The sequence below is a fragment of the Meleagris gallopavo genome, chromosome 5, assembly GCF_000146605.3.
Source record: "Meleagris gallopavo isolate NT-WF06-2002-E0010 breed Aviagen turkey brand Nicholas breeding stock chromosome 5, Turkey_5.1, whole genome shotgun sequence".
NCBI lineage: Eukaryota > Metazoa > Chordata > Aves > Galliformes > Phasianidae > Meleagris > Meleagris gallopavo.
The window spans coordinates 1,165,859-1,183,040 of NC_015015.2; the positions used below are offsets into that span (position 1 = coordinate 1,165,859).

General features: G+C 35.5%; 1 protein-coding gene and 1 long non-coding RNA gene across 2 annotated transcripts in view; one reads left to right on the forward strand and one right to left on the reverse strand.

Moving 5' to 3' along the window:
• Nucleotides 1-17,182, reverse strand: part of ELP4 (elongator acetyltransferase complex subunit 4) — a 122,624-nt gene that overhangs the window by 25,612 nt on the left and 79,830 nt on the right. The window lies entirely within an intron of this gene.
• Nucleotides 7,087-17,083, forward strand: LOC109367614. Its single transcript, XR_002114824.1, has 4 exons — nt 7,087-7,124; nt 11,111-11,301; nt 12,193-12,350; nt 12,877-17,083. It is a non-coding gene; the product is annotated as an uncharacterized LOC109367614 (long non-coding RNA).

A 17,182-nucleotide genomic window follows, 5' to 3' on the forward strand; every position in this document is an offset into this window, starting at 1 on the left:
CACACACACACACACACACACACACACGCACATATATATACATATATATATATATATGTGCGTGTGTGTGTGTGTATATGTGTATATATATATATATATATGTATATATGTATGTATGTATACATACGTATATATACACATATACACCATCTGTTTATGCATTGATTATATTCTATGCAATGTATGAGAAAACCCAATTTTTCCAGTACTGAGAACTCTCGTATCGCCCAGAAATTAGCAGCCTGGATTTCGCCAGAAGCAGGCCAGCTAGGGACTGCTTTTCCCAGCCCATGTACATTCTGCAGCACAATGACCCACAGGTGCTAAGCCATGTTCTTACTCCACAGTAGGAAATTTCCTTGGAGAGGAAAAAGGGAGGAAGAAATTACCTATACCTAACTAGATCTCAGAACTGTAGGAAAAGACGCTGAAGTAGTGAGATTTGGACACTTAGAAAAGCTTGTACTTGGGCAGTATTCCTCTGCCTTGTACAGTTTGCTTCAACCCCCTCGCTTCCTAATCCTCTGCCTCAATAACATCTATGTGCTCTGTTCTCAACCCCACTGTCAGCATCCTTTTGGGCTCAATGCTTTTGTTCTCTTAATTTAGCTTATCGTTCCTTTTCCCCAAATGAAAACAGAGGAATAATCCATTAATACGACATTTGGTGGTGTCAATTTCTTTATTTGTTTTACTTGCATGTTATATGTTTATTCTCTGCCAGGTGTCTGTTTGGATAGAGTAAAGAATATCTGCTCACTGTATTTGTATACTTATGGGTCCCTATGGCTCACTGGTTCCTACTTGATTATATCATTACATTATAAAGATATACCTTTATAAACATCAAAAATAGTATAACAGCAAAGCACTTTAGTGAATAGAAAAATTACAAACAGTTTCCTATAAAAGTAGCACTCAATAGCACTGAGCAGAAACGTAGAGGCATAGAGTGCAGTATTTCTTATTTATGCTGCAGTCATTGTCCCATTACTAAATCCACTTGAGTTAGAACAGAACTGTAAAAAGTGCTGGCAATATCTTGGCATTAACTGGAAGCAGGTGATCAATTTATCACATGGAATAAAATGGAATGGAAAATAGCATATTTGGTATACTTGGTTACTTACTCTTTAGTGGTTAGTTACCAGATCCTACTGTTGGATCCTTCAGAGAAGATACAAGATTTAGGAGTAAACTGTCAAGCAGTATTAGAGAATATATTTCTGAAGAGGTCAGCAATTAACACTAATCTAGCGAAATCCTACCCTTGATCATTACTTAATCTTTGCCTACTTTTAATGCTAACAGATATTTTTCTCATGTAAAATACTTTTTACATTTTTCCGAAGGAAATTTTAGTTTTCAAGACTTGGATAACAATTGCATTTCATTCCTTAATGAATGATTCAATTAAAAAACATACGGATGATTTCCCATATAAGCTTAGTTGTTAACAGTTCTTTGGGGTCTCTTATGCATGAAGGCAGACAATATATGCATGTGGTATGCAATGCAGCACTCTTGATGATTTTAGAATGACAACTTGAACCCCAGTAATCAATAGCAAAACCTTTAAGCAACAATTTGAGTTCACTGGAATTATCATACGATTTTTCAGCCTAAAATCATCACTGGTTAGTGAATCAGCTAATTAATGTCTTATGATTAGTTAAACCAAAAGATTACGACTTCTATTCCTGAGCACATTGGAAATGATATACGACTTGTCATTTAAAAATAGGAATATCTTGAAGTTTAATTCAAGTATGCAAACTGTTTTGAGTAATGTTGGGCGAAAGGCTATAACTACAAGTTATGAGGAAAATCTCCTATATTGGTATTAATTAATAATACGAATAATATGGGACTTAACGTAAGGTGGTAGTTGAAGCCAATCACACTCAGAACAAAAACGACTACAGCTGAAGAATGTATCTGCCCTCATGTAGGAATTACTGTGCAAAATACCACGACCTGTGTTCTACAGGAGGTCAGATTAGGTAATCACAACAGTCCCGAGCACCCTAAAATCTTGTAATATTTTAGCCTGAAAAGGAGTTAAATACAAAGCTCTGCTTGCTTCTTTCTTAAGAGTACCAACTATATGTGTGCCATTCAGCTATATAAACACGTTCATTAGGTTTTCAGTAGGCCTCCTTTATAAGGAAAGAAATTACATACTTTTGAGCTCTTGAGTGAACTACAGTGTTTTATGCCTTTAATTCAACACTCTTAGGGCTTACAGTTCATTGAAATTCAAAATCATGGGTGCAAACTGCGTTCACAAAGCAAATGTTGACCTTCCTATACAGCAAATGCCTTTTATTTATTTTTTCTTCAAAAAAAACCTAATGAAGCTGAAAGAGGTAAAAGATTCGAGCTTCCTATTAAAATAACAAATGTAATAAAATTCACATATTTCAGCACGTTGGCTACTGCTCATGAAATAAAATACTGCAGCAGAAAGAGTATATTGTTTCCACACATCGAAAATATGCAAATTAGACAAGTATTCAATATTCACTTGAAAGCAAGAAAATGTACCAGACTACCAATGGTATTTAGGAAAGCAAACTGGTTTAACATGATTATTTGAATTTAAAAAATGGGTATGGGATTCCCCTCTTTGTTTCTTACCATATATGGTATCTGTGTAATATCCGCAGGGCAAATTATTCACTACCTTTTTTCAAGATGAAAAGCTACTGATTGGCATCAGACATCAAGAGGGATTTTGGCATTAGAATAGATTTACACTTGATGACATGTCAAAGCCTTGAAACAAAAACTACAGAATTTACTCATGAATGCCGAAGGCAAGCCACTTATTCAATACTAGCTTGTAAAGAATTATTAACACTGACGACAAGATCACAATTATTTTGACGCAGCTTGTTTAGCAACCTGCTAAAGCCTGCTGACTTTATGCTAACAGAATGGAAACAGAGCTATCTCCGCCTCAATACTGGACGTGGGAAAGATCATCTCAATAGCTTAGGTATGAATAACTTGAGAGCAACGACAAGCACATGTACGGTACAAGGAATAAACAGAAAGAAAAACGAGAAGCAAAAGGGAACACCTAGGCATCTATGCCATTTCCCAATGGAAGTGGAAGACTAGATAATTTTACTAAAATTGTGTAACTCTGTCCTACTAGAGACCTGCTCAAGTCATACTGTCCATACTAAGAGAAAAGTTTTCTTTCTGTGGATATATCAGAAATTAAAAGTGTAGCTTGTCTGAAATACCCCCAATTTGAAGCAAATGAAGGAGTATTTCACATAAAATCTGAGATAAATCAGACAAGAATGAGAAAAGTTGGTATCTGCTTTTTCCTTATGACAACAGATTCCAAGTATAAACAAACACTTTTTTTTTTCCAAGAATCCTTCAATTATATTGTGACTCCCAGTTAGCAACAATGCAATTTCTGAACCATATTGTGATAGTCTGCTTGCTATTGACATTGTCAAGCTAGAGCTTGATCAGTGAAATTATGCTTATTATAAAAAACTGCTTTTATGCACAGTTTGGTCTTCATTTTGATACGCTGTAATGACTGCACTGAGAGGGATACCTACGTGCTCTTAAAAGAAGACCATTTCACAATGTATTTCCAAATTCTGCACATTTGCATAAAATATTCAGTACCTATATGTTAACATAGTTTACTGCTTATTTTGAGCATCTTCAGTGGTGGTACATACTGTAAATTACACAAAAAAATAATTCCACATATGACTGGGGAGACAGAAGTGCAGGAAACCACCTTTCTTAAAATCGGACCACATATTATTTGCAAGTCATAATTCAGTGAGAAAAGTCCCTGTTTAGAATTCCTAATGTGTCAACTTATTTACTACAGTAATAATGGAGACTGAGTGCAGTCTGGTTGATGGTGATGGGAAAGTTAGAGATGGAGATCCACACTTGGTGGAAGCTGCATTTCTGAAGTGTCTGCCTTAGTTCTTGAGTATAAATCTGCCAAGTTAATGCAAAAACAAAACAAACAAAAACAACAAGGCTCTTCCTACTTGTGAGAACAAATCACTACTTAATATAAGCAGTTTTGAAGCCAATTCTCAACTTTAAAAAAAAATTAATAAAGAAAATTAAATTTATAGACACATGAGCTATGTCATTTCTTTTCTGTATAATTTTAAAAGCTTATTTTAAAATGTTGGTCTATGTAAACTAGTCATCTAAGTAAATTTATTCAGAAGATGGCTTTCTGACAACGTATTTTGGGCATAATATATGCAAAAGCCAAACCAAATGTTCATATTAGGCAGAATAAGGCTGTGTAAGTCCAAAGTAACTGTCTTAACAGCTTTTGTGCACTTATTTGTACGCTCAGCACGACTTTCATCTACTTAACCAAAAACTCTGCTCACAATACTTGTTTCTGTTTCCATCACCTCTCCACTTCTAAGTAAAAAGGATAACACAATTATTGTAAACACAAATTTAATTAATTTTGTCTTGTCTAACACAGGATGTGAGGTAGAAGGTTTTCCTTCTGTGATTGAGGAGGAACAAAAGGTAGTCATCATTTTGTAATGGGAATCTCGCTACAAAGATCACAGTACGTGATTTTTTTTCATCACTGAGTTTTCAGTCTTTCCGATGTCTTTGACAGGTCTATCTAAAGTGAGAGTCTAAACTTAAGTTCTAATGTACGCCTACATTTTGGCAAAAACTGGCAGGACTAATAAAAGAGACCAAAAATGTCACAGAAACCCTACACCTGACCTATAATTTCTCACTAATTATTCCACACTCTTTCTCGTACTGACAGTGTAAGTTATTCTCTTTTATTTAATCAGATTTCTCTCTTTTGAAGGGCAGATGTTTCCCTATTAATATGGCAGGATGTCTTTGTTTCCTTACCAAACGTGGAGACAAATGATTACTACAATAAACTCTGGCAGTTTGCCTTGCAGTTCCTTGGTGGAGACAAGTAAAATTGTTTCGTGAAGTATTTAAATGTTTCAAAATTCAGAACAACCCCCTCAGACCTATCAATTCATTTGTAAAAGGGAAAGTAGACTGATATTCAACCCAAAGGTTAGTGAAAGTGTTATAAAACCGATTGCAATGACACTCATGCTCTATGAAGTTCCCTTATCAATTTAAGTAGTGATGGAATAACACCAGGAGGCAAAACAAATCTTTTGTTACGAAGAAATTCTGGTTTACAGATGTAGCCGAAATAGCTTGGAGGACTTTTGTAGTGATATAGCAGGATTTAATACATACTGCACTGAAATGTGAACAAGGCGATCTTGATGATGCTGAGTCACTTAGAAGACACAGCTTTGGAAAAAAGCCCCCAAGACGCAAGCATTAGCCTCTAGTGACGTAATACGCTAAAAAAAAAAAAATAAATCAAAAGGAGGGAAAAAGAAGAGCTCCTTTCTCTTGGCAAGGGGACCACAACAAACTGAAATACACAGCTGTTGTTACAGAGCGGTGTTCTCCCAGTGCAGAGAACCTTATAAATGACACATGAAAAGGAAACGCTCAAAGCTAGACAGGACAAGGACTGATGAAAATTTTCGACAGAACTGAGAAAGATACGTCCATGAGAGACAGCGTTAGAGAGGGAGAGATATAACCCTGTTATGACTTAGAATGAAATCTACCTTCTCTGCTTACACGTCCTACTGAGGAACTCGGTGAGGACTGTAATTAAGTTGAGATATGATGCATCAGAAAATGTAACACTGACTGCAGGCTAGCCACAAAAGGCAGAGCAATTCTAGAACTTACTGAAGGTGAAAACTAAATTAGTTAATGACAGGGTATAAATAAGATTACTTCCCCAAACTTACTAAGCTTACACTTTAAAACATCAAAACATGTTGATACGGGAGTAGACTCCAGCAAGAAAGAGGAGAGTCTGAGATTCCTTTCGTGGAAAAAGAACTAATACAGATTTGGACTGCAAGGAAAGCCGTAGAGATGCAATTTGTGATGAATGTCATGCTGGTGAAGCTGATTAATAGAATGTAATGTCAGAGAAAACTTTTTTTTTGCTAGAGAAAAATACCTAAAAGAAATGCAGAATGAGGTAGGAGACAATAGAGGCACCAAACACAAATTCAAGGAGGAACTGGTTTCTGCTCTCTGCATTTCGGAATTCTCTCATTTGGAAAAATACTTAAAATTATAGTAAAAAAAAAAAAAAAAAGCAAGTGTGACTGTGGTTTGTAAAAGTCTTTGTCATCTAGACTCAACACAAGACATTTTGTCGGAAGGAAGCAACAGAAAGAGATTTTCTGTACGTGATGCCATTTGTTATTTTTCTAGTAAATTTCCATAAAGTCTAGAAATCTGCTCAGTCTCTACAGACTTTCAGCTGATTTTACATATCAAAAATATTTAGTACACAGATTTATTTCTTTTACTGTGTCATTCGTATCATGTTTTTTGGGTGTCACTCTAACTGGAAGAAAATATTTTACTCTCTACCACTTCCAAGATACTTGTCAAGCCAATCAGTTATTTCCCGCTTGCCCAGTAGGGGATTTATTGGCCATCATGAAACTCAATGCTAAGCCATTATCTGTTTGGAACAGTACAGATGAAAATATAGCATTCAAAGCATTCTAGAACATATATATGTAATAATTATACAGTTAAATACAATAACTCCGAAAGACAGAATTTGTTTTCTCTGCCACTTACTGAACACACAGTCATTTCTTAACACTTAGATGGCAATGATTAGCCCCACCTGAAATTACTGAATTTCTTCAAGACCATGGTATATTTTTTTCCTTTAACAAAATGCATAAGTTTTCCCTAGTAAACGTTTTTTCAAAGGAATATTTAAACAAAACCAAAACTGTACTCCATAAGAGTACAGATTCATATTTACTGCAATTCTCTTCTGTTTGGGGCTGCTGAATCAAGGCCTGAACCTCTGAGTGATCACCTGAGACAAGCAGTGAGTCAGCCAGGGGAGCACAGGTGAAGGCAAATCACCTGTGCTGCAGGAAGGGGTGGAGCCTGGCTGCACCTCTCCTAGAGCCATTTAAGAGCTGACTGCCAGTGGGGAAGGATCTCTCTGGAATCCGCTCCTTCAAGAGTTCATCTTGTGAGCCCAGGACAGGGTGAGTGACTTTCTCTCATTATTCCAATATAAATTATATTAGCCAAGCTCCTGGATATATTTATATACACCATCTGTATATCCATTGATTGTACATTTTCTAACCTAGATAAGTGGATAGCAAACTGGATTTCAGAGTAAATACTCCGTATAAGATACAGAAGTACTTCACCAGTTTTCTCTGAAATTACAGTACTAAGGATTGACACTGGAGAATACATCATCCCACCAACTTTGATGTCATTTATACATTCAATTTTTCAATATATTTGTTGTAAAAACTGTCAGAATCACTCCAGATTCCCAAATTTATTAATTGCGTACTGGAGACTGTCATGCGCAAGATACCCTAATTCTTGGGAATTATAAAATTTCTACAGTGCTTCATCCTACAAGTTACTTAATGCACAGTTTAGTTGCTCAGTAAAACAATGCTATTTGTGTAGCAAAGGATGAACCATTTACGTGCCTGAAGGTCTCACAAAATCCTTTTGTGCTATTTCTGATAACTGCAGAATAAGAAATGGTGTATTTGGATGTAGAAGTTAGCATTTTATAGTTCCTATCTGAGTAAATGGGATTCAAAAGACTGCATTTTGTTATGTTTTGATGAGATTGTTCTAAGTGTATTATAACCATCTTATACAGGAATAGTATAATAATATATATAATAATAATTAATATATATATAATTATAATAACCATTGCACTACTTTTTGTGAAAGATATTATGGCAAGAGCCCTTGAACTATAAACAATGCTAATACTAGTGTTAAGTAACTATTGTTATGGGAACATTTTTCAGCTTTTTAGAACTACACTCAACTTTACCTGGTCACTAGGCTCAATGTTTTAAGTAAATCTAAGTAACTTTTTGAAAATCTGCTTAGGTTTATGTAAGTAATGAAGTACATACAGTCATATTAATCTAACTGGCGTCGCCATATAAATTAGTATTACTACAACCAACTTGTTCGCAACAGCACCTTTCTGTACAGAAAGGCATTGTGCTTTGCATTCATACGATGCATTCATTGATTATATACATGTGTGTTACCTCAAATTTTCTTCTGCCATTTATTACAGTTGGGCCATGTTAACAAAAATGCTGTCACTACCTGTGATCAAGACTGATACACGCACAGTCACATTGTCATGAACCATCCTGTAGGAAACACATATCAAAATTAACACTGCTCGTAAGCGAGGAAAAGAAGTGTGATTTTCAGTAGCAACAAAAGGTAGTGTTAGTAAGACGAAAGTAAACTTCTGCTGCTAATCACTAGATACGTGAGTAGAAACAGGTTTTTTAAAAAATGAAATAAAATCCAAGGTATCTTTTCAGTTAAAAAGAGTGTTACAGCCCATACAACACCAAATTAAACACTTCTAAGATCAACTAGTAGATGAACATTGCCCCAACTTTGGGAAGAGTTTTAGATACAGAAATAATTAACGGGTCAATTATTAAACTCTGTGTACCTTGTAATTTTCTACTTTAAAGTATGTTATTAATTTGCAATGCCTTCTGTGGCATTCAATTTATGTTAGTATACTTACACTGATATATTTTAACAAGATGATTATGTCAAAGGTTATCATCAACAGTTCATAACAAAAAGTTATGCTCAAAAACCCAACTTATTATTTATAGTTTAGACTGCATAATAAAGTACTAGCAACGCAAAATGTTAATTAATTTCTAATTCTCTATTCTTTTATTTAGATTTCATGAAGGTTGATTGGATTTGATCCATCATTTTACGGAAAATTAATTATTTCAAATACATGCACCACTTTATGCAACCTGCCTGATTTGCATTGAGGAAAATTCAGCAGAAGTAATTGAGGCACAAGCAAATACTGGCACTGACTGAACTCAATTTTCATTCCAAATTTCTGCAAAATCCCAAGACACAACAATATCAGATGCAGGGGGAAAACAAACAAAAGCAATGTGTAAAGGGAACATGAAGAGAGAATATTACAAGAATCAGAGAACAAAGGGATTGCAAAACTATTTTAGTGCCATAGATGAACAGTGAGGGCCTCATTCAGGCAAGGTGGAATAAGATATCATATGGCATCCTGACAATTGATGTCTTCATTTAAATGTAAGAATTTACATTCTAATTAGAAAGAATTTACATCTTAATCAGAGGCAGCTGTATTATCTTGTTACTGTTTTTTTCAAAGGTAATGAACTAAAGTACTGCTGTGCTTTTTCAACCAGAAACTAAATAGACAGCATACAGTGTTATTTTATAGCCTACCTGCTGTAAGCTGTTATTAATATTTTCAAAGACTAAATTCCAACAAAATCTTTTAAAATAAAAATTGTATTTGACATTGCTCGAATGATACTATAAAGACTTATTTAAAATATTTAACCACTACCCTTTCTAACTTATATTTTTAAGTATATGTACTCAGAAAGGTATCATTAATATAGCATTGGTGAAGCACACTTTCATTTTAGGTTTCAACTAATAGAGTTTAGTATTGGGGGAAGAAGTATTTGGCAATATTTCTATTAACACAGCAGTTCCATAGATATGTCTACATGCTGTTTGTGCAATGTGTAAGGAAAAATCAGTTAAATAGGACCACCTTGTAACTCCCATAGATGCTGAGTCTTACCTGAGGCTAACCTGAAATAGTTTAGATGCTAGTTCTAAGGGCTGAGTCCTGCCAAAGAGAACACAGTGCTTTTAGAGACATTCTTTTGACTCCTGAAATCATGAATTACAAGATCAAACCGAGTATCGTATTTTTTTTTTTTGGCTCATCCATGATTCCAAGAGGTTAGATGTCAGTATGCCATATCAAATGCTGTTAGAGAACTTTAAGTATATGAGATCGCAGTAAGAAGTAAAGACATTATTTCTTCCTATGAAGAAATTAGACATGGCCTGAGAAACTCCTAGTCTAGTTTTTAGCTCTGGAAAAGCTAACTCTGGAATTTTTTTTCTTACTATCACTTTCTGTACCCACAGTTGTAACATGTCTCTCTCCCAGCTTTACGTCTACTAGAATGGAAATGTTTTTGAGACAAAATCACTTCATTGCTACATACTATACAGCATTACTTCAATAAAGAGTGCTGAATTAGGTTGAAAGATATTTCATCATACTTGCTCTTTCTTTGAGTAAGAGAAATGCTATGCACACTTTCACGCATTGTCTCTTACAACAAAAAATAAATTAAAAAAAGCTCCGACTTGGAATCTTCCATCAACTTGGAAAAGCAGGTAGTAATTAGTGAAACAACTTATTCCATTTCTCATGGGTCAAATTAGTTTGCACTAGCCAGAAAGACTCATACCCTAAGGTGAACAGTCACATTGGCAGAAATGTTCAAATCCTCAATATGCTGACATAGCATTCAGCTGGAAAAGGGAAAAGACCCGTTTTTCTCCAAATATGCACCAAGTCTATCTGTGGCAAATCACGGTAAACTTGCTGGACATTCTTCAGTAAAAGCAAATTTCTAATGACCTGCATGTACATGGTGTTCGAATTGAGTCCATCAGAATCTGGCATGTAAGGTCCAAGAAAGCACAGATTGATGGACTTTTTTCCCCTCGTAGAATCACAGAACCATTTGAGTTGGAAGGGACCTTTATAGGCCATCTGGTTTGATTTCCCTGCAATGAACAGGGAGGCCTACAGCTCGATCAGGTTGCTCAGAGCCCTGTCCAGCCTGACCTGGAATGTCTCCAGGGACGGGGCTCCCACTTACTGCTTGTGGTGGTGATGTATCGCTATTTGTGGCCTCACTGTGACTACAGATCAAATCTACATGACATGGTCACTAAGTATTGAAGAGATAAGCTTAAAAAACTAAGGATGTTAGAATAAAAATTAGTCATCCTCCTGTGCAATCCAGAACATGTTAAATATCAAAGGTACATCAAAAAGTTTGGCTTTTATTGATCTTTATGGCTAGGAGAAGAGATTCTTGAAAACCCATCTAATTTCTGCCAGATGAACCCAAATAACTTCACAGCCCTTGGGAGGTACAGCAGTTAAAGCACACTGACTGGTCTCTGAGGAACTTTTGGACTCCCTTTCTGAATCGTGGAGAGACGGCATCGCTTACGCAAGCAATGAAACAACCTCTTTCCCCACCGTTTGGTAATGCTACAAGTTTACAGCAAACCAGCAAAGATCACACGGTACGTAATCAGAAACGGAAAGATATCTGACAAAACCATCAGCGTGACCTTCTGCTATCCTTTAGATTACTGCTTGCATTTACACAACTGCTTTACATGCACAGTTCTACTCTTGCCCTCTTTCAGATTAATGGCTCATAGTTTTTACTGAGAGATGCTGGTTTCCACTACCTTCGCTTGGTGCCACGCACATCGTGTGCTGTTTTCTGTCACTCAATTTCAATTTCTGAGTATCATTCCCTTCCTCAAATAACACTTTATTCCACTCCATCCTAAAACTAAGCTTCTGTTGTTTTTACAAATATGGCATTGTTACACGGACCCTGAAATCCAACTCTGTATATAGCCAATGACAGCTTAATAATTCCTTTTCTGAAATGAAATCCTTATGAAACCGTTTCCTTTATTTAACCATCTTTTAAAATTTCATCTTACATGTATTTTGCAATTTAATGATTCATCACTGCCAGACTTTTTTCTATAGGCATAGAAACAAGAGGATCTTTTGCTTCTATCTATGGTTATGATACCAGTAAATTTGTAAAACACAGGATTTCACTATCGTACTTTTTTTTTTAAACACATTTTCCCCCTTTGAGCAACGCTGTTTCAAATACACTCCTCTGAGGGAAGCGTAAAAACACGAATATGATACAGCTGCTCTCTACCAACCCTCTTCCTGCTCACAGTTTTTTTTTTTTCCTCAACTCTATGAGAGTGTATTTGGTATTCGTGTGATTTGTCTGTTTTTCTTTTTAAACGTGACTATCTATCTATGATTACCTCCACAGTAAAAGCTCTCTCTTGATTAGTAGATTTTTTACAATCAATAATAGTTTGCTTTTAAGGAAGTTCTGAAGGAGACTTTTTCACCACACCAATGTTTTTCAGACCTCCTGGAGGACAAAGGGCTACAAGCAACAAACTAGATGATTTTCAGGTTGGTCCTATGTACTGCATCCAGTCTGGATCTCTGAAGATTTTCAAATGGAACAGATCAGCACCCAAATCCTTCTAAAAGAGGAGCTACAGGAAGACTTCTCACAGAGGTAAGATACTGCAGACCCCAGCAATGGGTACCAGCTTGTATTAGAAGTCAAGGTAGAGTTCCTACTGCCCTACTACATATGAACAAGCAGAAAAGCTAAGCGACATTAAAAGTATTCTAAGCTGTAATTAAAAGAAAAAAAAACAAACACACATTCAGGCATACCTCCTTTCCATGTTTGCCCATCTGCATAAGAAGTTCTTAAAACTGGAAAAAATCACTTACTGCTTCCCATGTAAATTTAAAGATTATTAGTACAGAAATACGTAACTCATGGGGACGCAGATTCTTACCCCTTTCAATAGACACTAGTTTCTTTCCATGATCTTTCACTAATTAAAAAAATCAACAACATTACTAAAATCAATTGTATTTACAATTCCTCAGAAGATAGAATAGCATCTCTTATTTTGGGGTAGGAGGATTATTTTTCAATTTAAGGCTTACTTTCCATTTCAAATGATTGAATAATACTAGAATAAAATGCATTATTTAATAATAATGTTGTAACTTTGTTTTTAAAATAGATATTCATTTTGCCACTACAACTACTATAACGAGGGCATTCTCTCAACAAATGACTGGAAGTTGACAAGCTGTGAAAAGTAATCCATCGCTGCTTAAGAATGGAGATCATTGCTTATCCATAATGATGTGACTGGCTAAAAGAGTGCTTTATAGCAAAAAAATAGGTTGAAATTAAATAAAGGTATCCCGTGAAATTCGATATTCCAAAATATTACTATCATATTATGGTGAGGTAATCGTGAATTTGAATACAATTTCATGATACAATTTGTTTTCTACTCCCACAAGTTCGGCCTCATAATTACATGTTCATTTATGATGTTATAACTCATACTCGTGTTTTCTTCCTTGCAGTACATCCTATCACTTCTCCAATGCTTTCCTTTTACAAAAGGGAACAAAAGTTACTCTTAAAAGACAGTGTCTTGTAAAGTTAACCAAAAGTAAAAGACTGAATCTTTTATTTACACAGTTCTAGGAACTACTGAGTAGTCCACTACTCTTGCAAATAATATTTTTTTGAGAAAGATTATAGTCCTAGATCTCAAGTTGGTATTACAAAAGCAGAATGTATGTAATGTGCAACATTTTGAACATGGGATTAAATCTGGGATTAATCTAGATTTACATTTAAATTAACTTTAATATCAGCAGGAGTCCTGTGGTTAATTCTGGGTGCACAGGCAGGGGGGTAGATTGAGGCCAGCTGAGAGCGAATCAATGTGATTCTTATCTTAAAGTCAGGTTTTGTTGAGAATATCTAATTTAGTTATCGGCACCAGCTATTTAACCTGCACTCCAGCCACTTTGCTGGAGCATCGGTTATCTCAGGTAACTAACGAGCAGCATAGGACCCTTAAAGGCTTTAATACAAGGAAGGTTTTTAGTGATTCCCTGATCTGGTCTGCAATTGACTCCTGTGGCTGGCATGCGAACCAAGACTGAAGCAAGCTGTAGCAAACGCTTTTTCAGAGTAAGGGTTTCATGAAGTTTGCATTTATGCCTAGCGAAGAGGCCAAAGCAGTAGACAAGTTCCCATGTATTAATCTTGAGATAGATCTAATTGCCATTTCTACTCAAGACTTGCATGTGCAGCCACAAGCATTGTCTGTAATTCATGCTGAAGGAGAGGATACTGTGTGAATACTCCCTCAGTTGGTCTCTGTATTTTAATCGGAGACTTTATGGGGAACGCAAAAGTGGTACCAAGGAAAACAGAAATAAGCAAAGGGAAAATGTTTGTTGTTCAGTTAACCAAAAACTCAAATTGGAAATGGGATTTTTCAGGGAGTGAAGTGAAATTCAGTCTAATGGACTTCGTTTTCCCAATCACCGTATTATGATCAATTAATTAGCCTTTAATTTGCAGCAGTGATCAGAATATCTTCATACTTATTTTCATGCATGCTACATACGTGCATACGTCTTTTCATGCATTCTACTAAAAACCCTGTATCTTCTAGCACAAGAAACTGAAAATATTAACAGAAGAATATTTGTTTTACAGATCTTGGGAGGGGAGGAGGGGAAGAGTGATTATATGAATCCTCTGTAAAGGCTGGAAGAGAGATTACATGTGTAGAAGTTTTTTAGATCCACAAACACATTGGAAGTTTACTTCCTATTTCAGTGGAAGCTCACGACACCTACCTTAAATGATGATTAACTATCTTTCTGTCCATTTTGGCAGTGACACAGTTAAGAAGAGATCAGGAGTAGAAATACACAGCAGCTGATACACAAAGTTGAAAAAACAGTTGAGTGAAATTACATTAATGAAGCAGCAGAAAGAATGGAGAGAAGTGGCATGTTAATATATTACATTATTTCAAGTGATTTGTTGTTTTTGTTTGATATTTCCAAACTCTCACACTAAATAGATAACTACTTAATTGTTAAGTTACTACTTCTAAAATTCATTTCTTAGTTTCTCCAGTATCCCCAGCAATTTTTCAATTTATTCCACTTGGTAAGTTGTTGCTTTTCTGTTGTTGTTCTTTCTCTCTGCTTCTTCCCACTCTGTTTACAGTCTTTTAAATAATTGGCTTTGGTTTTGAATATATTTAAGCACTCTTTTAGTCATATGAGTGACTCCAACTCATTTTGACACACTATTGATAATACACTTGTTGTAGCTATACTTTGACCTCTATCCCAACTACTGTGAAGGGCTCAGTTACGAGAGCTCACTACTTACTCTATGCTGGACCCAGCTGAAGGGCTGGCTATGTGAGTGGAAGCTGGCAGTGGGCACAGATGACCTTCTGAACTGTCCCAGGAATGAACTTTGTGTTTGCTGTTTGAATTCGTCCGTGGACATACTGCTTGTTACAGATCAAACACGACGTATGTCAGGTAGATCTAGTGCATGATCGTGCTCCATCTTCTTTTCTTAACCACTACAGATAAGATCCTTTACTACGGATTTTTTTCTAAATTACATCCAAATGCCTGAAACCAAATATGTAGGATGTATAAGCAATACAATATTAATTAGTTCCTACTGAGTTAGTCAGAAAAGAGGAACAAAATAGAGCTTATTTTCTAAAACGTAATGATGTACACTGAAATTTTAGATTTACTAAAAGCCACTGCACTGTGCCATCCTTCAGAGTAAATGGACTGCTAGATTCATTCTTGACATCACTGCTGAATCAGCAAAAATAAACCCTGAATCCCATCTAGGTCATGGACTCAAATGGCTCACCGAATACACTGCATCAGAGGAAGTTCATTTTGACCTGAGTCATTCAGGACACGGGGAAACATTTCCTAGGGAAAACAATATTCGATATACAAGCTAGCATAGTTACACAGTTAATCAGATACTTTGGAGATGATCATATTATAGAGCACATAAAGGAGAAAAAAAATGAAAGCGGTTAACTTTACCTACATACTCCTTACAATACTACTAACAATAACAATTAACCAAGATAATATTTTTGAATTGGACTATATGTTAAGAATTAGAAAGCAAAATTTAGATCAGAAAGTTTTAAAAAGTAAACATTGCTGATAACAAGCTTTTTAAAATTCATGATATACCTTCATATTACAGCTCTTATTTAAGCTTTGCTCTGCCAGTTACCATTGTCAAAATATACAGCAGTACTTAATAAGACAAGACTAGACTTAACTATTGACTTCCATAATGAAACATGAAGATAAAAATGAGGCTTGGTGTAATTTATAAGAGAGAAAATGATGTACTAAAAGCAAGACACTAAATCAATTTTAAACACCAAACACAATTTATGTCTGACTTTAAAACTCATCCTCAAGACATTAATCTAGACAAAGGCCAGAAACTGAATGAGGCATAATTTGTGAAACTGATACCTTTCATCACAACCTCTGGCTGAAAAGGTCATTAGATATATTATATCTAAGTGAGCAGCTTATCCCTGCTTCATTACTGATAATTAAGGCAAGTAATATTTTCTTGACAGTAATGTGTCCAGTAAGAGATATCGTCTAGTTTGCATAAACCAGACATTAATTACCAGAATAGTATCAGAGATAAAAAAAAATTAAGTACCTGTGTAACATCATTTCATTATTTTTTCTTCATTTCCTTAAAGAATTAGCAGGCTCAGAAACATAATGAGCATATTAAGAAATCCATTTCCAAGCATTTATTCAGATCCTTAATACACATTACACAAATGTATTTTTTGTATATACATAAACAGAAATGAAGGCACTTTGGAATACAAACATTATTTGAATATTTTGTAATCTTGCTTTACTAGAGCAAAATTTGTGGGTGAAGCACAGTGATTAAATAACAGGTTTGTATTTGGACTTCATTTCGAATGTTAAGACCTGCATATAGAAAAACTCACAAATGACTCCAAGACCTCTGTCCTGCTTCACCCTGTTTGCATAAATGGTAGTTCTGTTACACAGAATGGGCTACGCGTGTCCGTGTGACGATGACAAATCTGTCACTTAGCTCACAGCCTATTAAATAGCTTTCATTTCTCAGTTGAAGCATCGCTCAGCGTTTTTAGACGCTATGTTGAACAGCATTTGGAAAAGAGAAAAAAGAAAGGTTCTATTAAACTGTTCTGCGATAGTTTATTCACTGAGGTACGTCATCTATCTCACTTCATTCTACCTATAGACAAATGTTATCTACAGAGGTTTTGCCCTCAGTCCTAGCAACAGCTATAAAGGCTGTTGCCAATCCATGCCATACAGGAGTCATAAAACAGAATCCTAACCTTTTTGTTTCTCTCAATTTCAGTATCCCTTAAAATAAAAATGTACATTTTACAATAAATTTTGAGGTGCCAACTC